Raw genomic sequence first — 26,126 nt, forward strand, 5'->3', positions numbered from 1 at the left:
TCCTGTCACTGGAGTCTTCAAGCAAAAGATGCCCTAATAGCTTTTGACAATCTGACCCATGCCCAAAAGAGAGCAACCAGACAATTTAGAGCAACCAGACAAAATATGGGATCTTTCTGACCTCTTAATTGGCTTGCCAAGAAATGCTACCAGATGGGTATCCTGTAGTGCTTTTTTTCCAAGTTCCTAGTGTCCCAAATATGGAAAAGACATAGAGAAAAGCAGGGAAAGTGTGTAGTTATGAAAAGCAGAGAAGACGTGCTCTACAGACTGAAGAGGGGCTCTGTAAAAAGGCTCACAGTGGCCCTGAAGATAAGGGGAAGGAATGTTTCATATCCAAAATTCCCGGTTATCTCCTTTTACATTAATGAGGAGAAAGTTGTCTTATCAAACAGTTACTTGCCATTATACCATATGCACATTGTGCTACAAAAAACTCATTAAACTTCCTGTTACATATAAACGATCAAAATTAATGTCTTTTGATTGCACCAACATGTGAATAGAACCATCTTCTGATTGGTCCTGTGAACAGCACCAGATTCAAATTAAGAACTGAAAACAGCCACTTTCTGATTGGTCCAAAGTAGCACTCTTCTGATTGGCTCTGTGTACAGTGATGATACCACTGTATTAGAAATGTTCCTCCCGCAGGGAGTGTCCTTTACCCTATTGCTCAGTCTTACTTTTATATTACACAAGTGTGTGCACATGCACACACACACACACACACACACACACACACACACACCCTGTGGGCCACACATACGTTGCAGCCCATACAGAAATTCCAGCGCCTGCTGATTTCAGAGGTATCTGTTTGAAGTCCCTGGAGGGCAAGAGGTGCATCTGGAGCAGAAATTTAGTTTTAAGCCCACGTGAATATCTGCTGAGACACTCTGCGGACACTCGGGGCTTCCACACATCCCAGGCCCCCTTAACTTAGGGCAGCTGCATACTCTTTGCCTGAGCCCTACTTCCAGTGTGCCCTGTAGCCCCCCTCAGGAATTACCCTTTTGTGCCTCAGGAATTTCTTCTTAGCTGGAAAGGTCATTCACCCCTGTATAGGCAAGTCCTGAAAATCCTGAAAGCTGAGACCAGGGTTAGCCCTGGGGACCATGGTCCTGAAGAAATGCCTCTGCTTTCTGACCTTATGTGGAACAATTCTGAGGAGTTTTCCTGAGAATTCCTCAGAGAGGCCCCAGTGGGACTGACCAGTTCATGCTAACTGGCTCAGAGAACACCCCACTGGAGAGATCATATATTTTGTATAATGTCCCGTAATCAGGATGTGTCTGCTTGCGTCTTTGTGCTGTCATTTATCTTGTTCCTCCTTTTGTTGTATTCCTGTTAGCTAGAAGTCATTCTGACCTTGGCTTTCTGCAAAAGTGCCATAGCAGGCTCTGGTGCTGCTTTGCCATGTCCCTTTGGCCCATCCTGGAGGCTACCTGCAAGCGTGCTATCCCGGTACCTTTTGCACGCCGCCACCCGAAAAGAGCTGAGGAGGTAATACCCTGGGACACGTACCCAAATCCTTTTCCTAGGGCCTGGTTTTTTAGGGAAATCCAAACTATGGTAGATGTTTTCTAAGTAGGACTAATCTTTCCAACACTGCAGGGAAAACACACAGTGGTAACAACCAGGTCCTTCCATTATGAAATTTCCCGTCGACCATTTAATCTTTTCACCCATTGGTGATTATTGCTTGAGTCCATTATTTTATTGAAAGGTATAAAAAGGTGGTTTTCTAGTCCTATTAATCCTTCCACCTTTGTTAGCTGGGCTTTTTTTTAAATAAAGGACTTTCCCTGGTGAACAGAGGCTTTTAGGCTGAGATGAAATAGTAGAAAGATGACAGGATAAAGGCCCTTTCACTGCTAATTCTCAGGACAAGGAATTGCCCCCTAGCTACCTCCAATAGAATTTCATGGTATTTGTTTGATTTGGGGCTTTCTTTTCCTCTCTCTGCTCTGTCTCTATCAATATGAACTAATGAGTGTTTATACATTCAGTGTATTCCGATAAACCCAGTCGTTCTTCTTTCATCTTTAGCCAGCAGGCATCCCTTTCTGTTAGCTCCTGTGTCCTTCAGACGTGATCCTATTACTCTTTGACAATTGTCTTTTCTCTCTCTAGCCCAACAGGATGTTCCAGGCCCATGTTGCCTATTTCCTGCCCCAGACCTGGAATCAGTCATTTCTCCAAGGAGCCCTTGGTCCTGGTCGTGGAGGACATGCTGTGCTCCCCGGCTGTGCCTGCTGATCGGGGCTTTGCTGGAGACAGGCCAGGCAAATACAGGAGAAACAAAAGGATTATGGGTTTCTGTTGATGTCGCTAATTCAAATATACCTTTTCAGGGTTTTTGTTTAATCTCTTTGATCTTATCCTCCTGTCTCTTTTCTCCTACTGATATTCTTAGGTTCTAACATTAACACAATTACTTATTTGCATTCCCCTGCAAATTTTATGTCATAGTTTCAAAAGTAATGTCAATACGTCTTTTTTTATCTAACAATAAGACTTTCAAATGAAGTTTCAAGACTTCTTTGAAGTTCTTTTTGTCCTTTAAAGTGTATTTCGTTAAGTATATGCGATCAATATGCTGTGAGGTAAAGTCACTTGGAATAATTTTCACTGAGTGGTTATGTTAGAACTTGATATACATTTAAAGTCCTTCATTTCAGATTGTTTTCAAATTTTAACAACTACTTTTTCCTCCTTTCCTTTTGATGTAATGTTATTTTTGGATGTGTTAAATATTTATGTGATTCCCAAGTCAAAACCACACAAAAGTAGGTATCTACAGAATTTCATTTCTATCCCCGTCCCTCTACCCTGTTTCTTCTCCTAGAAGTAATCATTTTTGTTGGTTTTTGCCCTTTTATCCTTCCAGTGTTTCTTTTTGCAAAAATAAATCTGTATACATAGTTGTGCCCCATTGTTACACCAAAGATGGCATGTTCTGTGTTCAATTCTACATGTTTTCGTGTTTTTCCGTTAACAATATGTCCTGGGATAGTTCCCCTGTGTCTCCATTTACATCTGGTACTAACCCAGTTAATGTGTGTGAATGAACCACAATTTCCAGTTAATCTAATAATGGATGTTCAGATTCCTTCCAGTATTTTGCTGTTTCAAATGATACCACAAAGAACAGCTTTGTGCATAAATCATTTTGCTATTTTTTAGTGTATCTTTAGGTTACAATCCCAGAAGAGGGATTAGCAGGACAAAGAACAAACGTATAAATAATCGTTTCTTTTTAAAAATTACAATTTCTCTCTAAGAGTCATATGATTGGCATTCTCTCCGATGACTATTTTCCAGCCATGCATTCAATAAATACACATCACATACCACCTGTGCATCAGACACATATTTGCTAAGGAAACAACAATGAAAAAGGTAACATGAGCCTTTCCACTGGGAGCTTATGAGTCTATAAGAAAGTACAAGTTAACAGACAATCACACAAATAGTCATCTCTATGTATTAGGAAATATTGATTCTATTGGAATTTACAGTAAGAAGTTGTAAGCAGAATGGGGCTCAGGAAGACTTCTAAGCTGAAATCTAATTGAACGAGCAAGAATTAGCCAGAAAAATGAGTGGGGAAGTACTTAGATCAAAGAGGAAATCAAACTAGAGTTTAAAAATCTAATTAACAAAAAGATATTATAAGAAGACCTATACGACATAGTTGTCAGTGTTTAGAAGATAATTTATAACACTGAAGTATGTTATTAACAAAACTAAAAATAAATGAATAAATATCCAAAGTGAGAATCTAGCAACTGAGATACAAGAAAGTAGGATAAAATTAATAATGACAAAATAAGAAATTGATGAGGTAGCAAAGAAAGAACTAAAAAGCAGGCAGGAAGATCAATTTTAAAACTAGTTATCAATTTTAAAACTCTTTGAACATACTTTTTAGAAGCGCAAAGATGGGCTAGGGATGTAGCATGATATTAGAGCATTTGCTTAGCATGTGGAAGACCCTGGGTTTGAGTTCCTGGACAGACAAAAAAATAAAATAAAAAGAAGAAGCAAAAAAAAGAGAAAACACATGTAGGGATGAGAAAGGAACTAGAGTTATTATTACAGGAGTGACTAGAGGATTTAAAACATAGCATTATAGCAACAAATATGTAAGTCCATGAAATTCTGATAATCAAAATACAAATTACCAAAATCCATGCAAGAAGAAACAGAAAAGCTGAAGAAACCAGTCCAAGAAAAGGTTTAAATGTCTAGTAAAACAAGGCCCAGGTCCCTCTCTGATTCTCATCTCTTCTCCGTCTCTCTGCCTTGTGTCCTGGCCCCCTCTCTCGTGTCACACTCCGTCCCTGTGTTGTTTGAATGTATGTGTCCAAAAGACAAACCTCTGGAACCTGAGGCCCACAGTGGCAGGATGATGAGGCGGGGCCTTTAGGAGATGATGGAGTCATGAGGGGTCTAGGATCAGCATCCTTATTAAAGGGTCAGAGGGAACTCGCTAGGATTTTGTTGTCCTTCTGTCCCTTTCCTCATGTGAGGCATAGCATTTGTCTCCACTAGAGGACATAATGATAAGTCACCATGTTGAAAGCAGAAATCGGGGCCACTCATGGACTGCAGAGGGAGAAAACCAGGCTCACCAGGAGGTGATCCCCACCCGGAAACCAGCACCATGTGCGGGCCACTGCGGGAGTGGGGACAGCCTGACCTCAGCCCCTCTCCATGAGGGAAAGAACAAGGCCTCACCAGGGAGCGATCCCTGCCTGGAAACCGTATCACTTTCATTACTTTGTTGGGTTGGGTTTTATTCTCTTTTGTTTTGTTTGCTTACGTTGACTCTGCAGGCATGAGCAGCTATTTAAAAGATAACAAGACATATTATGGGAGCTATTTTGGATTTACTATTGGCTTGTTTTGAAGTCCTTTATTGCATTCACTGTTTTGTTTTTATTGCTTCTATTCTATTCTGTTCTGTTTGACTTTTACTATGTCCGAAGGAATCTGCAGCTATTTTAAAGACAACAAAAGGCATTATGGTAACTATTGTTGCTGTCATAAGGTTTTGAAGGTTTTATTTTATTTTCCTTGGTTTTATCCTCTTTAAAATTAAAAAAAAAAAAAAAAAAAGCAGAGATTACACCCTTACCAAATACCAAATCTGCTGGCACCTTGATTTTAGACCTCCATAATCATGGGAAGTAAATTTCTGTCCTTTATTAATTATCCAGTCTCAGAGATTTTGTTCTAGCAGCATGAACACTGAGATATCTGCATATCACCAGAATCTCAGGTAGCAATCTCAGAGGCGACCTCCCTGGCAGCCTATACTTCATTCCTTGGTGAAACACAACAGTAAGTGCTGGCCTGGCCTGTTACAAATGGCAGCAATAATAATAATGATGACAATAATAAAAATGATTGGCTGATTGCCCAGCTTGAATTGCCGATGAATCAATCGCTGTATCCAAAAGATGTGCTCTTGGGATTGTCCTCGGTTGGTCACACTCCTCTTCTTCATGGCTGAGGTGACAGGGCACAGTGACTGGTGACTCCACTTAGACCCAAGGAGCTGGGGAGTTACTCAATGACCCATAAGCCTGCGGACGGCCACAGGCACTGCAGGAACTCCACTGTGTTCATAGAAAGAACAGATAGTGCCTGTGACAGTATTGTTATGGTTTAGATGTTAAGTGCCCCCCAAAAGTTCATGCATCCAAGATGAGGTCCCCCCGCTAATGGTGCTACTGGAAGGTGGTGGCAGCTTCAGGAAGTGAGGCCTAGCTGGAGAAAGGTCATCCAGGGTCAAGGGAAGTGGGTGCCCCTGAAGGGACCTAGTCCTTTCCTCCCTTTCTTTTCTGTGCTTTCCAGATTCCAAGAAGCGAGTGACTTCACCAGCTGCTCCCTGTCATGATATTTTGTCTTGTGCAGACCCTGAAGTCATGGAGCCAATAAATCAGGCACTGAAACGTCTGAAATCATGAGGCAAAACAACTCTTTCCTCTTCATAAGTTGATTATCTCAGATATTTTGTCATAGCAACAGAAAGCAGAAAGCTAAGTAATAAAGTGCAACAAGGCAGAAAACTTCACATAGAACAGCTAAAATTGGCCTGGTTACTATCTCAAATATCATCCATATAACATTTGCAAATATTAGTGAAGTGCCTCCTCTTCTGTTGTAGGCAGTGGGGGATCGGAAAGGAACAAATGGACACCCAAGAATAACAGTCCTCGCGGTATTTATGTTCTGTCCACAGCGTGTAGCACCATAAGGGTGTGACAGAGTGAAAGATCTTATTCAGTTGAAGTCCTTATTGTAAAAAGGAAAGTCACTTTTATATAGTGTATGAGAGAAAAGATACGCAAAATCCAGGCCCACATACTTGAAGGTGCATCCTCCTCTGAGTAGAGAAGACAGAGATGTGGGCATGGTGTGGCAGGAGAGCTCTGGGAGCTGTGTCATTCAGGGATTTCCTTGTCATGCAAACGTCAGAGTGGATGTATGTAAACATAGATGGTGTCGTCTACTACACAGCTAAGCCACTCGGAACCACTGTCCTACTAACAGCCCATTACTGAACGTGGTGTCAGTGTCTATGATGGGACCTCAGAGAGAAGCTGCAGAGTCACCGGTTTTTACGTGTGAAAGACACAGTTTTAAGGAGTTCAGCACACAAATTCTCAGCTCTACAGTTGAGCACATAGATTCCAACTCTACTATGTATTGGCTGGATAATCTTGGATACGTGTCTTATCTTCATTATGCCTCAGCTTCCTCATGTGTAAAACAGAAATAAAATTTGTACTTCTTCCATGGGATTGTTCATACAGAAAGTATTTACTGGGTATCTACTGAATGCTAGGAATTTGGTAATCATCGGGAGATAAAGATTCTAGCCTTGAGAATGGAGGAGACACATAGCAAACACTCTAAGCAAGTAAATTAGATGTACTTCTGGAGAGAAGTGCCAAAGACAAAAGAGTAGAGCAGAGTAAGAGGGGAAGGGAGTGGGTTGCTAGGTTTTTAGGATGGTTAAAGGTGACTTCATAGAGATGATGAGAACTGAGCAGATACTTGGAGGAGATAAGCAAGTGAATTCAATTGTATCTGAGAAAGGAGCATTGCAAACAAAGGAACAGCTGGTGCAAAAGCCCTGTGGTTGGAGCTCCCTTGCCTGGGAGTGTGGGAGAAACAAAACCAGTGTGGTTTAAGCCAGGTGGGAGCGAAAGAATTAGGAAAAAGAGTCACATCATGATAGACCACTGCAGAACTTTGGCTTTTACGCTGAATGAAATGAAGAATCACTGCAGATTCTAAACAAAAGAGTGATGCAATCTGATTCTCATTTTTGCATTTTTTTTTAAATTGGTACCAGGGATTGAACTTGCAACCGCACACTCGCAAGGCAGGTGCTTATGCCAGCCCCTGATTCTCATTTTTGAAAAGTTCTTCTGGATGTCATGTTGAGAGTAATATAAAAATAGGCACAGTAGAAGCTGGGAGACCAGCTATGAGTTTATTGTAATAATCCAAGTGAGGCACACTGTGGTTCAAAAAAAAAAAAAAGGATTGCAGTAGTAAGACTGCCATGTAGAGGGAGAGAGAAAGAGAGAAATCCACAGTTTTCAGCCTGAGCAATGAGGAGGATGCTCACCAACTGAGGACAGAGGCAGGTTTCAGGTAAGGTGAGCTTTGAGGGAAAGCCCAGCGATACAGCGTTGGCTGTGTTTATTTTGAGATGCCCACGTAGAGAGGTTTGGGAAACGGTTAGATACTGGAGTACAGAGTTGAGAGTTCTGGGGCTGCTGAGGTAAATTTGGAGCTCACAGACCTATAAATAAATAGACTGAAGATCCAATGGTTGGATGGCACTGCAAGAGAATGAGAATCCTTAGGGAAGAGAAGAGCAGCAGGGACAAAGGCCGGGACTCCCAACATGCAGACAGCAGAGCAGGAGGCACACAGGACACGGCGGATGTGATGCCACCAGCCAGGCAGGAGGAAATCCTCCGAGGAGGAGCCGCATCCTGGAACCAGCGCCTTCAGCAAGAGAAGTGATGGCCGTGGTGGGGCTGCGGGTCAGGGAAGATGAAGGAAGGTGATTTTTGTGGAGTGCTGGCCCTGGAGGGCTCCTCGGAGGAAACTGAGAAGACATGGAGAAGGAAAGACTAGGAAGCAATAGCAACGCCGCTCCTGGATTTTGCAACCGGGGGGGGGGGGTGTGTGTGAAAATTAGCTGGCAAGGAACATCTGGTGAATAGCTGTTGTGCTCATTCTGTAAGATGACAGCGAGTGACCAGGAGATCAGAGGGAAGCCGCTCCCGCTGACAATGAGAAGGAAGAGGAACCGGAAGCTGTCACTCTTGACAGCACGCAAGGGAGCAAGGAGTCTGCGGCCTGCGGAGTGTTGCCAGGCTGCCTGCCGACCCTTTAAGTCTGTACACAAGGATCAGGAGAAATGAAAGAGCTACAATGTGACAGGTGAAAAGCACTTAACCAGGATCCGGCACATGAAAAATGCTAAACAAGCATTCACTATTGTTACTTAAAATTAAGTACAGAACAGTCTAAGACGATCCAAGCCATAATACTAATAACTTTGTGATGAGAAGCAATCTACTCCTATATGACATTTTATATATTTGTAATGGTTGAGAGTATTTGGCCCATTAGGATGGCAACCTTGCAGCTCTCAATTTAAGTGTGTAATGGAGTAATTGATTAAGATGTATGATTTCAAGTTGAAGCCTTCCTAAAGTCAGGCACAAAATTGGAACGTGTGAGTTGTAGGCTTGCTATATTTATTAGTTTAATTTTCTAGATTGATAAGAACTATTTTGTACTTAGGAAGACTTTGTTTAAGTGAGAAATACTTTAAAAATAAGAAATCAAGCATGTTTAAATTTATCATTGTAGTTGCACAATGCTGAAGGTGTTTAATTCGCTGAGTTTGTAAATGGGACCAAGCATTATTCAAGGTCTCCTTAAAAATTATTGTTAACATTTATTAGGCTTATAAATAGAGTAATAAGATTTGTAAGCTGAACATAAAAGCCTAAGGAAGGACCAAGGGTTTTGAATTTGTAATTTTAATAAGTGACTCCATTTTTAAAACCCAAAATAAACCTTCTTAATAGTTATCTCTGCAGACAAAAATCACCCTCAAGGGCACTGAAGAACAGCATCCACCATTTCTAGGAGCAGCTGAGAGAGAAGCATCTGAGACCAGAACAAAGTACCTGCCAGGAAGGTGCTGCAGGGCCAGCTCCAGGAGTGGGCGTCCTGTGCAGAGGGAACTGGCAGGGGTGGCGGCTGCGGGGAAAGGGTCACCCTGCAGGGCGGAACCCAGGGTAAAGGGCTGAGTGTTAAGGTCACAGAGAGGTGCGAGGGAGGCAGACTGAAGGAGAAGAGGCAACGTCGTCCGGAATGGGCATTCTTCACTGAATCTTGAGCAGTCGGGGTTCTCAGCAAAGCAAAACATAAATATACTGACAGGTAGATAGAAAGATGAGCGATGATGATGATAGATAGATGGATAATTAGAGAAACTGGCTCACAGAATTGTGGAGACTGAGAAGCCCCATGATATACTATTTGCAGGCTTGAGAACCAGGGAAGCTGTTGGTCCAGTTTAATTCAAATTCGAAGGCCAGAAAATCAGGAGAGCTGGCGGTGTAACTCTCAGCCCCAGGCCAAAGGCCTGTGAAACTGGACTACTGGCGCAAATCCCGGAGTCCAAAGGCTGATGAACTTGGACTTTCTGGTGTCTCAGGGCAGGAGGAGATAAGCATCCCAGTCCTAGGAGAGAAAGTGAATTAGTCTTTCCATTGGCTGATTGCTAGATCCTGATTCTCAGTCATTGAACAGATACCCACCACCTTGGGTAAGAACAACTCTATCTTACTTGGTCCATTGATTCAAATGCCAGTTTCCTCCAGAAATATCCTCAGAAACAGTGCTTTCCTAACTATCTGGAAATCCCTTAAACCAATCAAGTTGACCCATGAAATTAACCATCATGAATCCATTTCACGTTATTTAGGACATTCTAGTAAAAATGAGAACTCCTTTTTTTCCTCCAATACTGGGGAATCAAACCTAGGGGTGGTCTACCACTGAACTACAGCTCCTAGTCTTTTAAATTATTTTAATTTTGAGATGGTCTCACCAAGTTGCTCAGGCTGGCCTGGAACTTGCCATCCTCCTGCCTCAGCCTCCGAGTAACTGGGATTACTGGTATTCATGTGAATCACCTTTACTTTGATTGTAGAAGAGTCTTGTAATATAATTTCAGACCAGGGTGAAGCACGTAGGGTCCTGGTCTAGGAGAGTCTGGGGCCTCCGAAAAAAAGCTGACAATCGAGGATCCCTACATCTCTGTTCAGCCAAGGGGTGTAAAATCTGGAAGGGGCATGGGAAAAGGGGTGCTGCTGTGGGCAGAGACAGTTTTGGAGGCTCTCTTCAGCCCAGAGGCATCTCTTGGCTGCCCTTCTCCCTTGGCCTGACTCCTGCTTCACCAAACTGCCCTCTGGGTTTGGTTTTGGTGCATTCTTCCACGCCTATTTCTTTGCTCTGTTTGCTACATGTCAGGCATCTTCCCACAATCTTGTTAAACCTCATGAGAACTACAAAGGGATTCTCCTGCTTCACCTCTCAGGTCACCTGAATGCTTACTCTGTCAATCAAGCCCAAACTCTTTAACTACCGCTATGGCTTGAATGTATGTGTTCTTCCAGAACCCAAATGCAGAACTGAAACCTCAAAGTGGTGTTGTGGAGAGGTGAGACCTTTGGGGAGGTGAATTCAGTGAGTCTGCACCTTCCAAACGAGTCCTCTTCCAGGAAAATGTTCATTAAGTTGGATTCATTCGTAAGTTCAACAAAGTGAATCTCAGACATCTTTGACACAAATACACAGTGTAAAGCATCAAACAACCAAACATACACACAAATACTGTAAACAAACTATTTTTGCTTTTACAGTTGTCTTAGAATGGTGATACAGTACAGGACAACTGTAAAGAAACTATTTTTACATTTATGGTTATCCTAAAACAGTAGACACACAAGCTTACTTCGGAGATTTGTTTGGCTGCAATTGTTTATAATGTGAGATCTGTATCTGTGAAAGTGAACAACATGAATATTCATAAATCAGCGCCTAACTGTAGTATCTTATAAAATGGCCTCAGGGAACCAGCTACCCCTTTCTGGCTTTTTCCTTTTGTAGGAATACTCCTGTGAGAAGACAGGAGGAATAAAGTGTCCTCACCAGACACCGTGTCTGGTGATGACTCTCAGACTTCTCATCTCCAGAAATGTGAAAAAAAAAAAAAAAAGCTGTGGTTTACAAGTTATCCAGGCTCAGGTATTTTGTTAAAGCAGTACAAGCAGACTAGGACAACCCCATGGCATATTGCCTCTCTGTAACAAATTGTGCCTGCCAGAAATGTATCAGGCTTAGTGGTGCCAGGTATGAATCTCTGTCTCCTCAGGTAGCAAAGGGAGCAATGCATCCTATGTAACAGGAATGACTATGCCAGCACATAGAGAAACAAGGAAATAGTCCTTGTGTTTTTTGGAAAGATCCAGTGCTTCAAACTCAACAAGGATAGTGCCAAAAAGGAAAAGAATATGCCTACCGTTCTTGCTCATATTGATGCAAAATTCCTAAATAAAAATGTCAGAATGAGAAATATGTTATTTTTATATAACTGAGTTTATAGACTGAACTCGTATCCTTTTAGCAAGGAGAATGTAACAGGGCATTAGAAGAGAAATATACCATGATCAAGTGGTATTGATTATAGAAATGTTAGAATAGTTCCAGAGTAATAAATTGATTAATATAATTTATTCTAGGAAAAGACTATGTTAATGATCTAAAAGGAATATATACCATGACCAGATGGTACTCATTACAGGAGGAAAAAGATAGGTCAATATTAGAAAATCATTTAATGTAATCCATCTCACTAATAAGTGGGAAAAGATATACATTAAAAGATAATGAACATATATTTGATGAATATAATATTCATAGCAACTTTTAAAAATATTAATAAGATAGAAGTAAGACATTCTTATGGTTATTTTTTAAATGTCTCAAGCCAACTTTAAGCATCATGTTTCAAATTAAGCTCTAGAAATAGATCCGTTAGCGTATGAACAATCAAGGATTCCACGACTCTTTTTTTATTTTAAAACAAAGCATAAAAGAAGATAGAAACAATACAGAATTTAAAAATAGTAGGAAATTAACACTAATTAATATACTGCATGTTATCTTAGAAGAAGTTCAAGTTACAAGATTCAGGCACCAAAAATGATCAATCAAAGCACTAACTCTTGTTTTGGATGAACTAACAGAGATTAGTGGCATGGCTATCACATAATGGATTTGTGTATACATATAACCTTTTCCTTTTTTTTAAAATAGGTACCGAGATCAAACTCACAACCGTGAGCTTGCAAGGTGGGTGCTTATGCCGTTGAACTAAATACCCAATCCATCTTTTTCTTCCTTCTTTCTTTCCTTTTTTAGGAAAAGTGTTTTCTTTCCCTTTTATTATCACAATATCTATTGTACATTTTGGATCTTATTACTCTTCTAGTTTTTTTTACACTAGGGAGACAATACAATATTTACACAAGTGAGCTTGATTTATTTCACTTAATGAGTATGGTCTCAAGTTGCCTCTGTTTACCTATAAAAGCCTCAAGTATGGTGTGCCAAGGACACCATGGTTTTCCAGGAAGGAATGGGCGAGGCTGGGTTAGTAGCTGAACAAGTACAGGACTGAATAACCTCAATGGCCCTGAGATATGGAGCATCCCTGAATGGCCCAATAGCTGGCCCTGGGCTGGCTTAGAGGTCAGAGAGTGAGAGGTGGAGAAAGGGTGTGGTTTAGGGGGAAGCTTTTGGATTGGCCAATGTCACTAAGGAATTAGCCAACCCTGGGAGAGCATTGTCTCCAGGATTAGTAAAACCTCAAATGTCAAAGCATCATAAAACACAGGGAAATTTAAAAGTCTGACAAATACATAAGATGAGTGATTCATAGAAATAGAAAGATTAGACCAAATTCTACAAAACCGTTTGCCATACAACAATGATAGGTTTCTGAATAGTAAGAAATTGCTAGATGGGGCTGGCAATGTGGCTCAGTGACAGAGTGCTTGCCTAGCAGGTGTGAGGCTGCAGGTTCCATGCCCAGCACCACAAAAATAGAAAGAGAAAAAAAGAGAAGAAAATGAAAGCTTGGTCAATAGATAGTGTATTGGGACAACTTCCTAATCATTTAAGGAAAAGTTACGTTAGAATTTATCTCACAAAATAAATCTGAGCCCTTCTGGGTATCTTCCCACAAGAATTAAAAACATCACATCAGAGGAATATACATGCACCCATGTTTATAGCAGCACAATTTGTAATAGCTAAATCCTGGAAACAACCCAAATGCCCATCAGCTGAGAAACTGATCAAACGAGATGTGGATTTTCTTAATCTAAGGGAATACTACTCAGCCATAAAAGATAAACCTGATACTTTTACAGGAAAATGAATGCAATTCGAGACCATACTCTTAAGTGAAATAAACCAGACCTACATGTATAAACATTGTGTTGTCTCCCTAGTGTGCAAATCTAAACGAGTAAACAAGATTCAAAATGTGCAGCAGATATTATGAACAGGGAAGAAACTATTCAAAAGAATAGTAAAACTGTGACTGGAGAAAGGGGAGAGGAAAGGAGGGAAAGGAAAAAATATATATGAAAACGAGACAGTTAAGACAGTTATACAGCTGGTTTCTCTGGTTCTCTGAGGGGAAAGTTTTGTACTAGTAATTTTCTAGATTGGTCAATAAATAATGATCAGAGTTTCATGCCTGCGTCTTGTACTGTGAACAACTACTGTGAATATAACAATACCCCAGGTGTTGATTATTGTTACTCTCTAGCCTGTTTTTGAAAGTGTTCGGCTGCTCGTTCTTTTTTGATTGAAATAAAAATAAAAAATAAATGAATTTGAAATTGTTCAAAATTCTTAGACTCATTTTTATCCAGCGTCTTTCACGTCGTTGGTTCGCCGCTTTCTCCCTCATGAAATCCCCCAGCTTGATGACTGCTTCTCCCCGGTCCCGTCTGTCCTCGAGTCACCTTCCTCAGTCCACCTGCAGCAGCGGCACTCGGGCGCTCTGCACGGCTCGCCGACCCAGCAGGCCTGCGGACACCTCTGTGTTAGACTTGACAGCCCACAGGACGCCTCAGGCAGAAAAACGCCACCTTCTGTCCTGTCGTCCGCATCTCAGAAATGCCACCACTGTCCAGTCGCGGGTCAGACCAGAGCCTGGACGCCAGTCATAAGCGCTCTCTCCTTCTCTGTCTACATCTAAGCCCGCGTGGTCATCTATTCTGCCTCCTGCGCTTCTTTCACACCCATCCTCTCCTTATCCCACTGCTAGGGCGTCTCCCAAATCGTTTCAGCTCCTCCATCTCTCTCACCCTCCCTCTACCTTACAGAGAACTGTCATTGTGTGAAAAGAAATCTGCAAAAGAAATTCAAATCACCAACAAACAGGAGTCATCAACTTGGTTAATAACTAAAGATACACTCAACTCTTATATTAATGGGGAAAAAATGAGATACTATATTTTGCCTAAAAGATAATGACAATGCACAGGAAGAATGAAGTTCTAGGAAAATGGGACACACCTGCATTGGTATAAATCCTTTTGGAAGCTGAGTGTGTGGGCACATGCTTGTAATTCCAGCACTCCGGGAGGCTGAGGAAGGAGTACAAATTTGAGGCCAATCTGAAAACTTTAAGCAGTTTAGAGACAACTTGTCTCAATAGAAAAAGGGACAACGATATAACTCAGTGCAAAGGCCCTGTGGTTACTCCCCAGTGTGGGTGGGAAGTAGAGGGCAGTTTCCAGTATTCATCCAAGTTCTAAACCAAAGAGACTATACCCCAGGAATTGCTCTTCTATGAGTTTGTCCTAAGGAAACACAGGTGTAGCACAGAGTTAATACCCACTGAGCATTTTCTCATTTACCCCTCAAGCAATCAGCCCTGTGAGCTGGGAGTATTGAGCCAGTTCCACAGATGCAGAGTTAAACCAATAGCGTTGTCCAGGATACCGGTACAGGTCAGGCCCCAAGCATGTGGGCACCAAGGCTTGACCTATGCAGGAGAAACCCCTTCTGCTAGTTTCTGCTTGGAGGTCAGCACAGGGGAAAAGGGACGACATGGAACTCATGGCAGCTTCAAAGGGTTTGGGGGAGCCAAGGACTCTAGCTTTGATGTCATACTTGTATAGAAAATGTGTATTTTTACTTACCTGATTTAGGGGAGTCCTTTTTTTTTTGGCATTTTGAGACAGGGTCTCGCTGTGCAGTTCAGGCTGGCCTTGAGCTCACTTTGTAGCCCAGGCTGGGCTCAAACTTGTAGGCCTCTGCCTCGGCCTCCCAGAGTGATGGATCGCAAGTGTGTACAGCCACACCCAGCTGTGGAATGGATTTTATTTTGTCTTCAGTGTTTCTCTGTCTCCTTGTTGTTCTGCTGCTCAGATATCACAGCCATAGAAAGAAAAAAGAGGGAATAGATATGGAAACTGTAACCAACAGAAGTTGTCACAGAGGGACAGAGTCCCCAAGCTGGCCCTAGGCACCATCCCTCTGAAGGTGGATGCTTAAGGGGAAAAAATGACTCAGGAGGCTGAGGCAGGAGGATCACTTGGGCCCAGGAGTTCAGAGCCAGATTGAGCATCATAGCAAGACCGTGTCTCTTAAGACGTTCCTAAGAGCTCCCAGAGCCGGACAGGGAGCAGAGAAGCTGCATTCCATTTCTGTATCTGCTGGCTCCGCAGCCCTGAGCCGCACCTTTGACTCACTGAAAGGCTACACAGCAGCCTTGGCAGGGACGGTGCCCTTCCCAGGGTAACAGCGGGAGCTGGGTCTCCAAGGGCAGTGCCAGGCCACCCAGGGACTGCAATTTACTAACTACTTTTGGGACCTTCCCTTGTACTGGTAAACTGGCTCTATTTTTTTTTTTTAATTTAAAATCCACCCTAATTTGTAGCATTTGCAGATTTCTGCAGTGTAAATATTCCCACTGGGGCCAATTTCAAGTCCACGCATAAGGAGCCGCGCACAGCATTCCTGAATATTTAACAAGCGGCTCTCAGGTGCCCTTACACAGTGACTCTCATGCATCAGTCCTGTTATCCTCTCTGGGAACACCCTGAAGTAACCAGGGAGCTCCCCCTCCCCGCCGAGAGTCGGAGAATTTGTCATCACACAAGTGCAGTGTTAACATGGCCGGGGGAATTAAATCCAGCTTTGCAGTAACAAGCCAGTGAGGGGCTCTGGCTGTATTACAGTGTCTTGGTGCCTGTTCTCGTGGTAAAATAGATCCAGTGCGCAGTCTTGTATTCAACAGTATTTACCAAGAAGCTTCTCTGTGCCAGGGGCTGTTCTAGACGCTAGGAAAAGATAAAGTTAAGCTGGAGTTCTTGTTCTCACAGCACTCACCACCTAGCGTCTGTGAATGATGTCACATGCTGACATTACTGTGAAGGACAGTCAGGCAGGGAAGGGGACACAGAGCAGAAGGACTGCTATGCTGGAAAGCGAGGTCAGGGAAGGCCTTGCTGGCGAGCCAGTATCTGAGCAGAGGAGGGAATGGGGCCGGGAAGGGGCCAGCGCCACTTCAGGGAAACACTGTGGGCCAAAGGGAGAGCAGGTGGAAGCCGGGCCGCCGGCACACGCAGAGCCCGGCTTGGAGTTCACAGGAAGAGGCAGCGAGGAGCTGGCGTTGCATTCTCCATGTGACCTGAAGGCTTCGGAGGGTTTGAGTGGAGAAATAATATTTCCTTTGCATTATAAAAGGATGTTGTGTCCAAAATAGAATGTGGTGATAGGAGAGGAAGCAAAGAGACCAATTAGGAGGCCCCTGCTACCGTCTGGCTGAGCGATGACGGAGGTCTGAGCTAAGGTGGAAGGGCAGGAAGTGAGAAGCAGCTGGACAGAAACAGAACTTAGAAGAGCTCATTAAAACTCGAGATGCGATGGAGGAAAAAGACCACGAAGCTTAAACATTGGTGCGCCCCACCCAAATTTTGGGGATCGCTAAAGAAAAGCAGCTTCCAGATGAGAACTCAGTGGAATGAGCGCATGTCTGTTTTTCCTTTGTTCTTTAAGGGTAGTTTTGCCAGGTGTAGAATTCAGGTTGGGCATTTGTTTTCTCTGAGCATATTAGACATTAAGGGCAAACCAACCACACAGTGACATTTTCAGAAGAGCATTGAAACCTGACGGTGGGGTGTACTTCAGGACAGAGTGCTTGCCTGGCCTGTGTGAGGTCACGCTTCCAGGCCCAGCAGCACAGGGGGAGAGAGAGAGAGAGAGGGAGAGAGAGAGGTTGCCACCAGCAGATCTAAATACACTAAAGATATTCTAACTACTTTTTTTTTTTTTTTTGGCACCAGGGATCGAACTCACGACTGTGCGCTTGCCAGGCAGGCACTTATGCCGCTGAGCTAAATCCCCAGCCCATTCTAAACACTTTTATTCCAGCAGACTGAACATGAGCCTATGGAGAAGCTCTAAATGAACACTGAATGGATATAAAATAATAATACCTTGTGAGGTTTAAAAAATCAATGTATCAGTCAAAAGTCACAGATTGTCAGATTAGATCATAAAAATCCAACCACATGCTATCTACAAGAAATACATCTAAGGCATAAATATACAAATAAATAGAAAATGGAAAGGTAGAAAAAGCATATTATCAGATGCTGTCTTGCTCCGCTTTGTGCTGCTACGGTAGCACGCTTGAGGCTGGGGGATTTCTAGTGAACAGAAGGTGTCAGAACCCGGAGGTTCAAGGTGAAGGTGCTAAGAGCCGCCAGGGCCCTGCTTAGGAGAAGGCAGAGGGCGGAGGGAGGAGGGGGAGAGAAAGAGGATTAACCTGCTCTTAGGTTAATACCCTGGTGACCCGAACACTGCTCCAAGATCACATTCTCAACATCAGGATGACTGTGATTAACCTGCACCACGAGATTTGCTGTTTGTGTTTTGCAGCACAGGAGACTGAACCCAAAGCTTTCACACTGGCTACAGAGCCAGCCCTTTTTTAATATTTTTATTGTTGAGACAGTGCCTACGTCTCTTCAGTTTCTTAAGATGGGCTCAAACTTACATTCCTCCTGTCTCAGCCTCCCAGACTGCTGGGATGACAGGTGCATGCCACCATGCCTGGCTTCACCATGAGTTTTAGACAGGACGAATATTCAAACCACAGCAAATACCAAACAACAGAAAGCTGACGCAGCTAGATTAACTATAGAAGATGGTAAGCTCTAAAGCCAACAATTTCTAAGTAGGGAGTCATTTCATAATGGTTAGAACTCTGTTTACCAGGAAGACATAACAAGTCTAACTTTGCATGTACTGAGAAACTATTTTTTATAGTATTAAGGGGATGGGGAACAAAGGCAGAATGACAAAGACAAACAGACAAACCCACAAATGTAGTGGACATTCTGACCTGTATCTCTCAGCAAAGATACAACAGTTAACAAGCTTGACGCAATAGACAGCCTTAGAACACAGCACCCACGCCCTGCAGAATCCATGTCCTTATGCAGCACTCACAGAATATTTTAAAAGTTCAAACATATCCTGGAACACTAAGCAAGTCTGAACAACAACAAAAATTTTTTTTGAGGCAGGGCTTCTCTCTGTAGTTCAGACTGGCTTTGAATTCACTGTGTAGCGTCAGTTGGTCTGGAACTCCCAAGGCCTGGGATTACAGGCATGTACCACCACACCTGGCTTGAACAAATTTTAAAATATTAAAATTGCACAGAGTAGGTCTGCAGACTATAATACAATCTATGCTGTAAATTAACAGAAAAGATATCTTTGAAGTCCACATATATTTAGAAATTAAGATGGCTCATGTTATTCTGTGAGTACATAAAATTATAATATCTTCTAGAAGTTAAAAAAATAGGTAAAGTTAAGATATATAACAAGAGCATATAAATTGGGCATGATGGTGCATGTCTGTAATCCCAGCACTAGGGAAGGTGAGGCAGGAGGATTGCTGTGAGTTTGAGGCCAGCCTGAACTAACAGCAAGACCCTGTCTCAACACTAACACCAACACCACCACCACCACCCCGCTCAAAACCAGAGAAAACAACCCTATATAAACGAAAGGCTGATTAATGAAGTTAACGTGTTTATGGCTGTTGCATAGTCCAGGGAAAAAAGACATTGATTTTAAGATTTTATAAGCATATAAGAAGTTAAAATTACTACTGTAACTATCATAACAATGGAAACAGAGCTAGACATGGTGGCACAAGTCTGTACTCCCAGCTACTCAGTAGGCTGAGGCAGGAGGATCTCATGTACAAGGCCAGGAGGCAATTTAGTGAGATTTTGTCTTGAAATAAAAATGTGAAAGGTCTGTGCCAGGCATGGTGGTGTACATTTATCGTCCCAGCACTGGGTAGGCTGAGGTAGTGTCACAAGTTCAAGGCCAATCGGAGCTCCATAATGAGTTCAAGGCCAGCCAGATTTCCATAGTGAAACCCTGTCTCAAAAAATCCAAAATGAATAAATAAATAAGTGGCACTGGGCTTCCTGGGTTCCACCTCTAGTAGAGGGGGAAAAGAGAAAACAGGAGAAGAGGAAGAGAGAAAAAAAGAAGAGGAAGAAGAGAAGAAAAAAGGAGAAGGAGAAGTAAAAGGAAAAAAGAAGAGGAGGAAGAAAAAAAGAAATAGAAAAAATGTCTTTGAAACTATAGAAAATAAGAACAAGTGGAAATTTAGCTCAGTGGTGTAAACCCTTGCCTGACAAGCGTGAGGTCGTGAGTTTGATCCCCAGTACCAAAAAGAAAAGAAAAGAACAAGACCAAAGCCAGGGGTGGTAGCTTATGCCAGCACTGGGGAGGCTGAGACAGGAGGATCCCAGCAAGTCTGAGGCCAGCCTGGGCCACATAGTGAGTTCAAGACCCACAGCCTGAATTACATAAAGAGGACGCGTCTCAAAAAAAGGTGGGGAGGGGACCAAAAACCAGATCTCAGAATAGAAGCAGGCAAAAACGTAAATAAGGTGATATAAAATTTGAATACATACAAACTTCTATATGCAAGTTTAATTAAAATACGTCTTCCTGTTTACACAGGGGCTGGTGTGGGAAGATTCAGTTCCCCAGTGAGGTACTGGCCCCGGGCGTCTTGGGCACTGTCAGCTCCCCGGGACAGGGAGCTGCAGGTCCTCGAGAGACTTCTCTGCCACGAGGGTGACCTATGGGACAGACAGAAGAGCCCACCACTCTCTTGGTCCTCTGGTGAGGGACCCAGAAGTGACCTGCGCTGCACCACGGATTTCAGCCGCAGCAGCCCAGGCACCGATCTCCCTCTCCCCGACTGTCCTGGGGAAAGCAGTCTTTGGCTGATGTGACTCCCATGCTGATGCCCAGGGCCTGTGTTAAAGCGAGGCCCTCGCCCAGCGGCTGCTGAATGTGCAGCCATCCATGAACGGGCAGTGCTCCAGCAGGTGTGTTCTGGAGGCCTTCAATGTGGACCCAGACAGAACCTTCTCAGACACCGTGTACGGCCACACCGTTGGCCTCAGATGGCAAATGAGCTGGGAGGGCCAGTGCTCCTCCTGGCTGAGAGCTCCAGGAGCAGCCAAGAAGAGCACAAGGCTGGCCCTGGCCTGGGTCTGCGGCCCACAGCCACCTCGAGGGCCTTTGGGCTGGGCCCAGGGAAAGCTGGGTATCCTTGTGGCCAAGTCTATGAACTCATTTTGTAATTAATTATTTTGGAGACGGGGTCTCAGTAAACTGGCCAGGTGGAGCTAGGATCTGTGATCTTCCGACCTCGGCTTCCCAGAGTTCTGGGATTCTAGGCGCACTCCACTCTGCTCAGCTTCCATAAACTTTCTTGGGGGAAATGGGTCCAGGACTTTTTGGCTCCATTTAGGCTGTGAAAGAGTTAGATGAGAGACCTTACTTCCTGTTACTCACAAATTCTTCGCATTCTGTGGGTGTCGTGAAGGGAATTTAAGGAGTCTATTGAAGTAGTTGGGACCCTCACAATACAAAAGAAAGAGGATTTGAATGTTCAGCCGTATTAAACTTCCACAGCAGGCTTGGAAGCCTTAGAACTGGAAAAAGCACCATTTAAATCCTAGCATTGTTGCTCACTAGCTGAAAGATGCAGGCGAGTGACTCAACCTCTCTGAACTGCAGTTTCCCCACCTATGAAACAGGGATTATAACAATGACTTGACACTTGTCATGCTGATTAAATAGTGCTGATAAGGAACTTGGGATAATACCAGGCACATAAGCAATAATGAAATGGTTCCATTATTATTTCATTTGCTATAGCTCACTTGTAATAAAAAATTAGAGCAACTTAAAGTTTGTCAATGGAGAATTGGCTAAGATGCTCCATCCATATAGACAGTAGGATGCTGGACAGCCATTAAAAATGATGATGCGAGTTTATACTTGTGATGCAAGAAATTGTGCATGGATTCATTATTTAGTAGGAAAAAGCAGGTTACAGCCATTATATATGCTATGACCTGATTTTATGTTTAAATGCATGTTAGTGTAAGTTTATATAAATGTATATACATGTGCCCGGGAAGATGTTTGGAGTGAGATTCACTATGCCATTAACTGTGTTGATTGCTGCATGGTGGGAACATAGGCAGGCTTTTGTTGTTGTTGTTCTTGTTCTTGTTATGTTTGACAGTGTTTTAATTCTTTAAAATAATGACCACTGTGACATGTATAACAAACAATAATAACAGAGAAAAAGATAAAAATGTGTGGTCTACAGAAAGAAAGAGCTGTAGGTAAGATTTGTCAACACCAAGCAGAAGGAAAAAGGAAACAGACTCAGCATTCAAGAAGCTGAGGCAGGAGGATTGCTATGAGTTCGAGGCCAGTCTGGGCTGCATAGTGAGTTCAATGCTGCTCTAAACTGCATAGCAAGACCCTGTCTCAAAAAAAAAAGCAAAAAGATTAATTTTTTTCCATCGGAAATGAAGCTTTATCTGAGTTTGTTAGTGTGATAAATATATATGGTGTAACATTTACCATTTTAACACTTCTTAAGTAACAGTTCAGTGGCATTGAATACACTCATGTTGTTATGCACCAATCACCCATTTCTGGAATTTTTTTCATCATTTCAAACTGAAACTGTACTCTGAATAACTCTTGGCAATCACTATTCTATTTTCTGTTTCAGAGACTTTGACTACCCTTGGTACCTAATATAAATGGAATCACGTAATAATATCTGTCTTTCTGTGGCTGGCTTGTTTCCCTTAGGAGAATGTCTCCAAGGCTTATCCATATTGTGTCAGAGTTTTCTTCCTTTATGTATACGCATGAGTAGGCCACATTTTGTTTATCCATTTGCCCACTGATAGACCCTTGGATCGTTTCTACCTCTTGGCTACTGTGAATGGTGCTGCTGTGACTATAGATGCGTTATCCAGCTTTAATTGGAGGTCATCATACATGAATCTGCATCTGGTCTTTCCAACTGCTGATTAGATTGAGATTCAACGAACATTTAATAAGCAGATATTGCGCTCCAGGAACTAGGCGAAGGACTTTCAATTTCCTACTTTCCAGAAGTCCTGGAAACATCCCTCGAAGCAAAGTATGCGCCGTAACCCCCACTTTATAGATGACACTCAGGCCAAGTCACAGTCCACAAACCCTGTGCCAGACAGAGTGACCCCAGGGTCTCAGAGACCGTTTTCCCCTTCCACACATTTATCTCCCCAGGCTGCTGACAGAATAGCCCCGCTGGGACACAGCTGACTCATGAGAGAGGAAAAAAGATGATAGATCATGAGCTAGCCAGCTGCGTGTGTGTGTGTGTGTGTGTGCGTGTGCGTGTGTGTGTGTGTGTGTGTGTGTGTGTGTGAGACTATGGGGGTGTATGTTTCTTATTGGATGATGAACCCCAGGGCCATGCACTGAACTACAACCCCAGGTTTTCTTTTGTTTTGTTTTGAGACAGGGTCTCACTATGTAGTTCAGGCTGGCCTTGAACTCTTGGTGATCCTCCTGCTTCAGCCTCCCAAGTGCTGGGAATACAGGTGTGTGCCACCATGCCTGGTAAGTGGGGGCTGGTGACCCAGTAGGTAGGGGTCTGAGGTTGGGCGTGGTAGGATGAATGGCGCCCTTGGGCCCCCTAACTCCCCAGAGTGCCATGGCTGTCTCTCCCTTGTCATCTAGAAGCAGCAGTGGGCGTTCTCCTTGATAGCCTAGTGAACAGGCCCATTCGGCCTGAGGGGAAATGGAAGGAGATGGGAGCAACTGTGCACAGCGGATATAATCTGAGAAAGGCTAAGTTTGTTTTTTCTTCTGGGAAATACAATTATGACTATTTACATTTTTGATCCTTTGTTTTTGGATTTGGTGCTAGGAATTAAGCCAGGGCCTTAAGATTGCTAAACATGAGTTCTACCACTGAGCTACACTCCTGGCTATTTAGATGTTTGGGGTTTGAGTTTGGTTTGGTTTGGTTAAGACAAGATCTCATTATGGTATGCAGTGCAGGCTGGACTTGAATTCACTATGTAGCCTACGCTGGCCTCCAACTCATGGTAATCCTCCTGCCTCGGCCTCCCAAGTGCTGGGCTTGTAGGTGTGTGCTACCACACCTGGCTTCAGATTTTTCTTTTAAAATTATTTTCAGGACTACATTGAGCATCTAGCAGCCTGAAATTAGAAAACATTTATTAAAGATGAATATGTTCAAGCTGGGCACAATGACTCAGGCCTGTATACCCGGTTACCTGGCCAGATGAGGACAGAGGATTGCGAGTTCCAAGCGAACCTGGGCAACTAGGTCTCAATAACAATAATAATATCGTTTGAAGAGTCACAGCTCTTGATAATCTTTCCAGAGTTTTTCTACTCTGAACCCATCGCAGGTGTTCAGTGTGTTGGGGACCCACTGTTTACTCAATGGCAAGATGCTATGCACACAGTAGAGAACAAGACCCAAACACAGTCCTTACAGTGTCTGCCAGGCAACAAAGAAAGACAGTGAGTGAGTGATTTCCCAAGAATCTGAGAGTGGTTAAGTGATTGTTACCAAAATTTCCAGTGATGAAGTGGTTGTATTTTAAACATAATGTTTAAAAAGCATTGAATTCAGATCTAAATTCAAAATCCTGGTTCTATCACCTAGTGGTGTGGCCTACACCCAACCCCAGACAAATTACCAGCCCTCTTGACCTCAGTCTTGCTCTCTGTAAAATGGGTCCCTGTAAATTAACTGAAATGAAGCATGTTGTAGTGGACTGGTAACTGGTGGTCAACTTAAACGCCAGCTGAACTGAATCAGTGTGATGCTGAGAATGGATGGGTCCACCTGAGGAAAGTTGCCAGCATAAAAAGCAGACTTGGAGAGGAAAGAATGACGTTGTAGGTTCTCCTAAGTGTTGTTTTTGGAACTGTTGGCTCTTCTGGAGGAGTTTGTGCAGTTTCTTCCCTGATATGAATTCAGCCCTTATCATTGGAAGAGCAAATCCTTCTCGTGGCAAAGGGCTCATATTTCTCCAGACATAGAGACTGCATAGGCTCTTGGATGGTTTGAAAAAAAAAATCACTTATTCATAAACTTCTCAGGTTTAAAAATATGGTAATAAAGTCATTTTCATCCCTTGAATTAATGATCTCTTCAGTCACTCCTTCAGTAAGAAGTCCTCACCCTCCTGCAAAGTAGTTCTCAAAACCTGCCTGCAGACCACGCACCTTAGCATCCTGTGCTCCACAGGTCTGGTTCCAATGGATGCTCATGTCTGGCGCATGCTCAGCTTCACTTTTAATTAGCTCCCCAGTTAATTCCTTAGGAAAGCAATGGTTAAGAAATACTATGCATCCACTCACATCATGTGCTCAGAAATGTTACCGTCCCTTCGTTTATTGCCCCTGAGATTAGATTACAGTTCAGTCAGTCGGGCGACTGACTCCCCTGTGACTTCGCCATTATTTACTGTAAGAACTAAAATTACTCACCCCTGTGATCCCATGGTCCTAACAATACCAGCGGTCAAATGCTGCCTAAACTGAAGTGTAACAGAACAGTACAAGAATACAGAAAAAGAATGAGGCTTTTCTTATGCTACAATGGACTAAACTCTAAAATATGTAAAGTGAAAAAAAGATCAGCATGCAACAATGTGTTTAGTCTACTAGTGTTTATGTAAAAAAAGAAGCTCACTCGAGCACACAAAACGCACATGTATATTTATATATTGAATCTCTATATGCAAATCCCTGGAAGAATGCACAGGGAACTGGGATGGGAAGGAGCTGTGGTTACCTCTGGGGATCTGGGGTGAGCGGGACATGAGTCAGGCAAAGACTTTTCACAATGCTGTACACCCACCCCAGCTTTGGAATCTTGAGCCATCTGAGTACATTCCTACAGCAAACATAAATTACGCTCCAACGTGAGCGGCCTGCGTGCACAGTCTCTAGGCGTCTTCACGTGTGTGGGCCTCGTTCTCCACGCAGCCCCATGGCTCAGCGTTCCCAGACTGTCATTTCCTCTGAAGCTCTCCTTCCCTGTCAATCACTGACCTTGTCTGTCGATGTCCGCTCCCGGCCGGCAGGAAGGACACACGACAAAGTCTGGCAGTGGACAACCTTTTCTTTTTATTTTTCTTCTCCGTACAGCCTGCCCTGGGATCGCTCCCAGCCGAAGCCTCCTCTGGTCCGCTCCCCGCGGCTCCTTCTGGGCTTCTACTTCCGGGCTTCTTCTTCCCCCCCAGGGGTGGCACCAGTATATATACGGATACAGTGTCCAATCATGTTAAAGTGAGCAAGGCAAGCTGATTGGCTAACATCATCAGTTGCCAGGCAGACTATATTGTTGAGCGGGTTGCTTAAGCAGGAAACTAACGTGCTCGATGGGAGGGGTAATCTACCTCAGGCTTTACTCTTTACTACAGGCCTCACGTCCGCCAAGTGAGGCGACCGGGCTCGGGGCTGCGGCTCCCAACACTTGTCCAGTACAGGCATATTTTGATCCGACTGTTAAACTAGACAACTGC

The 26,126-nt window shown here is 43.3% G+C and overlaps 1 long non-coding RNA gene across 1 annotated transcript; it reads right to left on the reverse strand.

The window, feature by feature from the left end:
• Window positions 1–3,158: 3,158 nt before the first annotated feature.
• LOC106028009 (uncharacterized) lies at window positions 3,159–26,126 on the reverse strand. The gene is made up of 3 exons (XR_001201626.3): window positions 25,654–26,126; window positions 15,345–15,565; window positions 3,159–9,798 (listed from the first exon to the last, which is right to left on the reverse strand). It is a non-coding gene; the product is annotated as an uncharacterized LOC106028009 (long non-coding RNA).

Source organism: Cavia porcellus, unplaced genomic scaffold (genome assembly GCF_034190915.1).
Source record: "Cavia porcellus strain 051 isolate PalLab524CR breed Dunkin Hartley unplaced genomic scaffold, mCavPor4.1 scaffold_25, whole genome shotgun sequence".
Classification (NCBI taxonomy): domain Eukaryota; kingdom Metazoa; phylum Chordata; class Mammalia; order Rodentia; family Caviidae; genus Cavia; species Cavia porcellus.